We start from the raw sequence: 9,720 nt of genomic DNA on the forward strand, positions 1-9,720 counted from the left end.
AGTAAAGATATGAATGAAACAGACATTGACATTTGCTTCCTAGGGAAAACTGACTAACATGATCACATGTGGATTTTCTCAAAAGTCATAAATCCATAAAAATAGAAAGCCTAGAAAAAGAGACAGCAGGAACAAAATTTTGTTGGCAAGCAAATAAAGGAGTGGTAAAAATCCTAGGAGAACCTGTGGTGAACCAGGGCAGGCCTTTTTCAGGAGGGCCAGGCTGACATTGCAAACTTCTTACCTGGTGAAGAACAGCTGGGGGCACCCTCTTTCTGCAGGTCGGCTGCTCTCACAGGAAGGGGGAATATAGTCCTAGCATCTTCTTCCAAAGCCTCTAGTTAGGTAAGTCACTCCTCCTGTCGGGGGAGGGGAGAGTAAGTGGGTATGGAGAGGCCAGTAGAATTATACAGTCATGCCCTCCACACGCCATTCCCCCCCCACCACACACCTCAACAAGGGCTACGCCATTTTTGTGCTATTTATCTGCGTTTCACAAGGACCGATTTAAAAAAGACACAGACACAGTTGGATTAGAACACCTATCAGTTAAAATCCCACATTCATAATCTCCCAATAACAATACAGAGAATGAAATAACTTTAGAGGTTTTTTTTAAACATAAATTCAGCAAAGTACAATAAATTCAGCGAAGTACAACCATAGAAAGGAAGCCGTTGTATCAGACACCAATTCTGGCGGGTTTAAACAGAAAAGGGATTTACTGCAACGATATGGCACATCTTGGAGCCCTTCAGGGAAGGCCAAAAAAGCAGGATTGGAAAATGGACAGAACCGAAAGGAGGCTCGCCTCTCAGGAGGGGCCGGATTCAGCCGCTGCACACGTGCGAGGGCCGTGGCTTGCATCACCGCTCCTAAGCACACTTTTGGCCTTTGGCCCCCAGAAAATGGATGGTGCAGCCACCGTCAGGAAGAATTCTCTATTTGCCTGGCTTCTTTGCAACACTAACCTCAGATTCAAAACCCAGGTGGATGCATCTGACAGGCTAAATCCTGGTCACATGCTTTCTCCTCGTTAGGTGATCTGGGAAAGTAAATATCTGCTATTCTCATCTGATTGTGGGAGGAAAAGAATTCATGGGGCATTCCCTAAATATGGGAAAGAGGTCCCATGCTAAGAAGTGAAGAGAAAAAGTAACAAATGTGCATTACAACAATTTCTGGCAGCAGAGCAAATAACCAAGTATTTTTGCATATTAAAATAGGTCCTACCTAACCCTGCAGTTTTGTATTCTGTAGTGCTTTTGTTGTCACTGGAGAGATCAAACACAAAGTTCAACTTAGCAAGAATTAAAGCCTAGGGGTGCCTGGGTGGCTTAGTTGGTTAAACATCTGACTCTTGATTTCTGCTCAGGTCATGATCTCAGGGTCGGGCACACACTCTCTCTAAAATAAATAAATCTTTATATATATATAAAAGAATTAAAGTCCACAAAACAAAAAGTGAATACAACAATAAATCTTGGTCCCAAGTAGGAGAATCAAGTAAAAAAAAAAAAGCTAAAACAAGAAATATTGAAGTCATCGTGGTCATTATATCATCTTTTTTTCTACTTTTTAAATTGAAAGCATTCAGTATGTGGGTACAGTAATTTAACATCCTTTTCTCTGTTCAGAAACTGAGCCCCAAGCCAATATTTAAAAATGGCAACCAAACTTTCCTTTTATTTCTTCCTGTCTTTTTCTCAAGTATTCAGCTTTCAGTAACAATGTTGATAGCCGTTCTGGGCATATTGACCCTTAATTATACTTTATTTTAACATTTGCTACAATTTAGGACTCTCATTTTGAGAGTAAGGGTATTCTGGAATATGAACAATTACTATTTTATTTTTTAAAGATTTATTTATTTGAGAAAGAGAGCACATGTGCCCACACCAGCAAGTGGGGGAAAAGGCAGAGGGAGAGGAAGAAAGAGAGAATCTTTCATGCAGACTTCCTCTGAATGAGGAGCACAGCCTGACTCACGGCTTGATCTCATGACCCATAAGATCATGACCTGAGCAGAAACCAAGAGCTGGATGCTTAACTGACTGAGCCACCCAGGCGTGGCTATTTTAAGACAAGTTTTGCATCGTAGCATTTCGTTTGTTCAGTTGGAAGCCGTGAGAGTTGGAGCCCCCTGCACTTTCCCCACATAAACACATCAATCCTGGACAGGACATGCCTGCACATATCAAAGATACTTTCAAAAATATATTTTTAAACATGTTTGTGAATTGGCACTCCATATTCTTGATTACGTATTTTATCTGCCTGCACTTTTCCAGCAACCACAGTTGAAACAGGCCTTCTGAGTCTATCATAATGAGCATCGTAAGCTTGGTTGACGTTGAGTGTACTTCTGGTTAAAGTTATGGTTCCTACACTTGCTACTACTATTCTCTTTGCCTAAAATAAATTATGACTATCCCCCCTTTCCGTCTCCAAGCCTGGCTAACAGCTCTTAGTTCTTTAAGCTCAGCTCAGTCAACGCTTGTCTCTTGTTTGTTCTTCAAACAGAAGAAGTTGATATTTGTCTCAGAGCCTTCGCACTTTCTGTGCTTTCTGCAACACCCAGCGCTTTCTGCAACACCCACGGCTGGCTCCTTCCCACCATTTCTTAGCTCCACGGTCAGGTCAAGAGCACGAGCAATGACTGGTTTCCCCACCACCTCGTGTATCTCCATCTTCCTCCCAGCCAAGAATATTCTATCCTATTCTGCTTCATTTGCTTAATAGTATTCTATCTGGAAACATTTCAGCTTATGTATTAATTTGCTTACATATTTGCTTACATATTTCTGGCTCCTTCCCACCTTTAAGATTGTGATTTATAATTAGAAATGTATTTTTGGTCTGTGTCCCATTTCTGACGCAGAGTTCCTGAAACCCTTGGAATATCCTAAGTGATAAGAGTGATAAAGGTGTCGTTTTTCGTAACAAACCCCTTTCAACCACACCTGAGTTTATGTTGATGAGGCAAATTTCGGAAAGCACCTAAGGATGCTGGCCGGTTGTCAGGGGGAACCAATGTTGTGTTTAGAGGATTGGAACTTTCAGTTCCCCTACCCTCCTCCCCCGCCTCACCCAAAGCCCTAGAGAGGGGAGAGGGGCTGGAGATTGAATTCGATCAACCATGCCTAAGAAATGAAGCCTCCATAAAACCCCAAAAGGACAGAATTTGGGAGCTTCTGGATTAGTGAACAATGCTGGGAGGATGGCACACTCCAAACTCCATGGGGACAGAAGCTCTTGTACTTGAGACACTTCTATGTCTCTCTTCATTTGGCTATTGGTTTGTATCCTTAAAATCCTTTGTAATAAGCCAGTAATCTAGTAAGTACACTGGTTTCCTGACTTCTGTGAGTTGCTCTAGCAAATTCCTTGAACCTAAGGAGGGTGCCGAGGGAATCTCTGATGTCTAGGTGGAGGGTCGGAAACACAGGACTTGTGACTGGTATCTGAAGCGGCTTGAGAGGGGGTCGTCCGGTGAGAATGAGCCTTGAACCTGTAAGATCAGATGCTATCTCCAGGTAGACAGTGTCAGAATTGAGTTAAATTGCAGGACATCGAGCTGGTGTCAGAAGTAAAGTAGTGTTAGAGTACTGAGAGTAGAGGAAACACATAGGAGGGTGTTTTTCCTTAGACCACCCCACTAGAAAGAAAGCTCTATGGGAACAAGGACTTTGCTTGTCTTGTTTCCAGCTGTTGACCTCATGAGATGGGAATCTTGAGCAAGAAAGGTGCGTTTCTGAGAAAAATGCCAACACCGAGGAAATCAGTCTTTAAAGTTGGAGAGCACTTTAATAGTAAAAGACATCAACTGACCTCTTGGATCCAATTATCCTTGAAATAAAACCAACCTCCTGGATTTTTCATTATATGAACAAATTGATTAAACTGGTTTATGTTGGTTTCATTCTTTGCAACCAAAAGAGTATTGACTAATACACCAATAAAAGGCATCTCCAAATTAACCAACCAGCAACCAATTAGGGTTTAAAGGGAGGGTCTTGCCATAAGATCCCATGTCTGGTAGGAAAAGTTATGTGATTACTCGGCATCCATGCAGCCCCAGACACCCATATCCACACACAGGAAGGTGACTGTAGAACCGCTCCCAGCTGGGGACTCCTCCACATGGCAGACATAGCTCCTGCCTATCTTTTAGTCCTTTGCTCCATATTCCTTGTAAATAGAATCCAGAAATTCTTTTTTATTTAATTTTTTAAATTGTTTTAGAGAGAGAGAGAACGCGCACGTGGGGGCGGGGAGCAGAGAAAGAGGGAGAGAGAGATTATCTCAAGCAGTCTCCACACCCGATGTGGGGCTCAATCTTGTGACCCTGAGAGGATGACCTGAGCCAAAATCAAGAGTTGGACACTCACTCAACTGACTGAGCCATCCAGTCACCCCAGAATCCAGAAATTCTTTTTGGGAAGGCTGAAGCTAATAATAATGGCATTCTCTCATCATGATTGATTTAGGGACTGGCATGTGATACAATTCTGTCTAATGAAATATGAGAGGAAGCCTAGTGAGGCTTCTGGGAAAGTTGTCTTTGCTCTTCCAAAGGGATTTAGGGAAGGATGCCCTTTTTCCTTCTTCCACCCTTTGGATATTGTTAGGCAAGGACTTGCTTAGACCTGTTGCAACCATCTTGTGATAGGACTAAATAAGCCTGAGATAAAAGCCAACCAAAGCCATGGGGTTAGTGGAGCAAAACCATAGCAAGATCTGTACACAGCGGCCACATAGCTCTTTGTCCTTGTGCACTATGAATGCCTTTACATGGAGCTGTGGGAACCTCTGAGCCTCTTTCACACCCCCTTAGTGCTGTGGTGTCAGGATAAAGGTGGTACCATCTTCTTCCCAGGCACTTTCTCATGCGACTGTTCCAACACGTTGTCTTTCAAAAATCTATGAACCGGGGCTCCTGGGTGGCTCAGTCATTAAGCATCTGCCTTCAGCTCAGGGCATGATCCCAGGGTCCTGGGATGTAGCCCCGCATCAGGCTCCCTGCCCAGTGGGAAGCCTGCTTCTCCCTCTCCACTCCGCCTGCTTGCGTTCCCTCTCTCGCTGTATCTCTCTGTCAAATAAATAAAATCTTTAAAAAAAAAATTTATGAACCAATAGCAGATACTAATCTTTATATTTAATGTACTCCTCCCCTCCCCTGGGATATACGTAAAACTATTCCAAGAATTCTTCCTCCTTGCCCCAAAGTGTTCCTAAGGCAGCCGTGGGACAGGACTGTAGGCTCTACAGCTCAGCAGTCAGGCAGTGGGGGAGGGGAATGCCAGTCTTCTCTTCCTGTGAACAACCCCAAGCTTTGATTTAACCTGGGAGTAATAGAAAGAGAAGAAATTGTCCTCTCCCTAGAATCCCAAATTCCTCTCTGGACTGATGTCTCTTGACCCCTCCCCTCTTCTTACTCTCACCACCCCATCTTCTTTTCCATTGTGGACGTAGAGCAAGTGGTGGTTGATGGTAGAAAGGTTTTTCTTTCACCAGTTCAAAAGCTCTTTGTAGGAATGAAACTGGCTCCAATATGGCGCTTTACAGTGTGAAATATTTGGTGCCTCTTTACTTCTCAGCTTTCACCCTCCGTGTTCATGCCTGCATGTGTGCTCCAAATCTAAGGTTACTCACTTGTAACCTCAGGCCATTACTCAGGCTGTTTGTGGGCTGGGCACGTAATACATTCCCTCTGTACACTACAGTGAGGCAGAGTGAGGGCAGAGTGTTTTCAGGACATGGAGTCTTATGTGAGGTGTCCTCTAAGGACATGGAAGCAGGGTCATCTGCTGAAGAATAACCTTTAAAAAGTTGACACACACTGAAGCAGAGGTAGAAAAAGTCACTTTAAAGAAACCAAATGTTACTCAGGCAGTTAAGACTAGACTTTAACCCAATTGATTGTACTGACTTGTTTAGAGAACAGATGGGGGTAGTAGAGACAGTCAGCTATGGACTTGTAAAAAAGGAGAGCCATAGATACAAATGCAAACGGTGTCCAATTAAGAATGGGTCACAGAAGAAAAGAGATTAGGAGTGGATTTCAAGTATTCTTGAGTCAATGGCAAAGCCAGTCTTAAAGTGGCCTGGGTGAAGTTCATTGGTAGTTTCATAGGCTTGGCATACCTTCACTCCTATTGGGAAGACCATCCTGCTGAAAAATGGATACATAATGTTATCTTAACCTGATGAGAAGAAGAGCTTGAAAGAACTGAGTTTCTAATTTTCTTCCCAATTCCATGTTTACCAGTCAATGTTCTGAGGATGACATGACTTCCCATGTTGGTTAACCTAGAGGGTGAGTCATGTAGACTTCAAGGGCTGTGGTCCCTTTTGTACTATAAATAGTAAAGTGGCATTCTGATTTTATGCATCATAAACTATAGTGCACCCCTCAGAGATGGACCTGTTCTTACCAAGCTGATGAAAGAAGTCTGTGGAGCCCATGAGCCAGGCACCAAACTGTTGTATGGTAAGAGTCCCTAGGGTAGTAAGTGCCATCCTCTAAGGCCTCTTGGGAGAAGTTACTTACCTTACTTATTTAAGAAATTTACCTTCCTTTACTCAACACCTACCACCCAACACAGTCTACTTTCTTTGAACACAACTGTGTTTTTGTGTATAGAATGGTTGAAGGAACATGGGTTTTGACATCACAAGACCCAGATTTGAATTCATCTTTTCTACTTTCTTATTGAGTAACTTGAAACAAGTCACCTAACCTCTCTGCGCCTCAGTTTCCCCAGTGGTAAACTGGAGGGATCGAGTATACAAGACACACATTATCATCTCTGAAAAAAAGTAGATACTCAGGAAACTCTTATTACAAATGTTGGCAAGTGAGAAGTAGATTAACCTTAGGATCACACTGTGGGAAGAACATTCCACCGAACTCACTCCTTTTCCTCCAAGTGGTAAGGAAAAAATATCGTATGCTGTTCTATTAACACTCCTTTTACCTCAAAAACCTAGAACAAGGGAGATTTTACTGGTACTCACCACCTCTTGAACTTACTCTATTACTCTTGATTGAAGTTGCAGTTCCCACATTATACAGTTGATGGATCCCTTTCCCTGAAATGACTCTCCCTCTTCTCCTTTTCTTCCTGCCCTCTGATCCACAACCCAGATATCTCAGCTCAGACACATGGGCCTTTCCTTTTCTTTTCTTTAAGCAGACAAGCTGTTGCCCCTGCTGGACCCTCCGCTTGTATCTCTCTGCCCCCAGAGCTTCGTAGACTGGCTCCTTCTCATCCTTCACGTGGCAGTATTTCAGAGAGGTTTTTCCTGACCGCCTCACGGACCTGCCCCCCACAGTCATCTTCCATTTCATTACTACTCTGCGTTATTTTCTTCACAGTATTATCGCTGCCTGCAGAGACATCAACTTACTCCTTTTCCTACATAAGGGTTAGGTTTCCTCCACTAAGCTTGACTGGATCAGAAATTGTGTCTGTCTTGTGTACCACATAGAACCCCTGAGCCTAGGACAGGGCCTGGCACACAGTAGTGCTCAATAAAGATCTCTAAATATGATAGATGAATGAATATCACCTACTCTGGAAAGCCTTCCTTCAGCACCAGGATGGGTTAGATACTCCTTCTTTGAACTTCTGGTGTCCTTTGGGTATGCTTCTTTGTGTAGCACTTGGACTGTGTTGTGAGTTAATTGTGTTATTTAAGAAATACCTTTCATGTATCCTCCCATAGTAGTAACTCTTTCAGGGGTAAGATGGGAAAGAGGAAGGGCAAGAGGTAAAAGCTAGAGAGTAGTTGTATTGGAAACAATACTGGATTGTTAGGGTAAGAGTGTTAAATCAGTAGTTTGGTGTTTTCTTTTAATCAGGAGGGTTTTCAATCAAGTTCCCATTAAGAACTCTTTGGGAAGAGCATGGGGGATGGTTCTGGAGAGAGGAAACTATCTCCCTGGGCACCACAAACCTACTTTGGAGCGCAGCAATAGAGGCAAACGAGCGTCGTTGTGCTGTCAGGTAGGGACAGGTCCTGAGTTGTGTTAGAAGAATTACAGAAGCTCTATACATCCTGCGGAGGACAGAAGGAAGCCGAAACTGATCGGCCATGTTGAGGGGGTTTGCTGCAAAGGGGGCTGAGGGAGCCTAGAGCTGTCATCTGCTATAGGCTGCTGAGCGTGGACTGCATCCAGTGAAAGCTGTGATGAGCCCTAGGATTCTGCAGCCCGAGCCACCCGGGTCCTGGTCAGCAGAGGGAAGCCCGCAAAGAACCCACAGTCCGCTCTGAGAGCCCTCCTCTGACATAACAACAACCCAGTAAGCTCCTCCAGATGCCATCTTGCCCAGTAAAAGGCCCTGAGAGGGAATTAAACTTAGAATCTATGGAATATTTAGGCAAAATAAACTTGTCAACCTGGAGAGATGGAGATACCTTTAATTGGCAAATTTGAAAATTCCATCTACTCCACCTTCTCCTACTCTTTACCTAATGAGATAAAGGCTGGAAACCCAGGCCTTTGCTATATTTACTTTTCTCTTCTCCATTCTTTAGACTATGAACTCTTTGAGGAAAGAGTCTTTCATCACGTCTTCTCACTGTCTAGCACAAATGGGAGCCACAATGGGAGCCCATATAAAATTTTACATTTCTTAGCAGTTACACTAAAACTAAAAAGAAACAGATAAAATTAATTTTAGTATTATATTTTATTTAACCCCATATAACCAAAATATTATCATTATAACATATATCAATATAAAAATAATGAAGGTGATATTTCCTGTTTTTGTACTAAGTCTTCAAAATATGGTGTGTATTTTACACTTCTGTCTCATCCCGCTTTGCACTGGCCACCTTTCAAGTACTCAAGAGCCACATGTAGCTAATGCTTGTCATTGGACAGCAGGGGTCTAGCATGAACCCTGCCACAGAGTAAGTAAAAAGTAAATGTGCAATGGATGAATTTATAATACTAAATGTTATCATTACATCTTGCTGCCTCTTAATAAACCTTGTGCCTTTCAAAGTCGGGCAGAACAATAAACTGCACTTTGCCTTTGATGGATAGCATCTATAGTGCGTGACCAACATGACTTGGCATTAAATTTAGAAACTATAATAGAACATAGATCTTAATATGCACATTCTAGTATGACATTGACTTCACTGTGCTTGTGTAAAATTGTGGCTCAAAAAACTTGCAGCCCCTTCGAAAATAAAATATGTGTATATTTTGTCCTCAGTTGCATGGGCCATAGCTAATATTTCTGTAGCCAGGTATTATCTGCTATTATATTTCACAGAATCTCAGAGGCTTGTTCTTAAAAATTCAATTGAGATTCTCTACATCTAATTTTTAACCCATTTCATTGTTCATTGCTTAACTTCCCAGTACCATGCTCACTTTGCTTAACCGAAGATTAATTTGATCAAAAAGACAAACTGTGCCTTGTGGGACTTTCTTGTTGTGCAAGACTGTCACCCTCACAGCCATCTGGCTAATCATTTTCTACTATGAACTCCTGGAGTTGGAACTATTTGCTATCCCTCTCTAAGGACAAAGCTTTATCTTCTTTCTTGTGTTTGTCCTTCCTGCCTTTCAGCACATTCTGATATGCCAAGAATATATAATTCCCCCCTCACAATTGCTGATGATCACAACCAGGCAATTTTTTTCTCTCTTTATCCCCTAGTTACTTCATGAGAGTATGAAATGGGCAATAATAC

The sequence above is a fragment of the Ursus americanus genome, chromosome 15, assembly GCF_024610735.1.
Source record: "Ursus americanus isolate L20-20 chromosome 15, mUrsAme1.1.p, whole genome shotgun sequence".
Lineage (NCBI taxonomy): Eukaryota > Metazoa > Chordata > Mammalia > Carnivora > Ursidae > Ursus > Ursus americanus.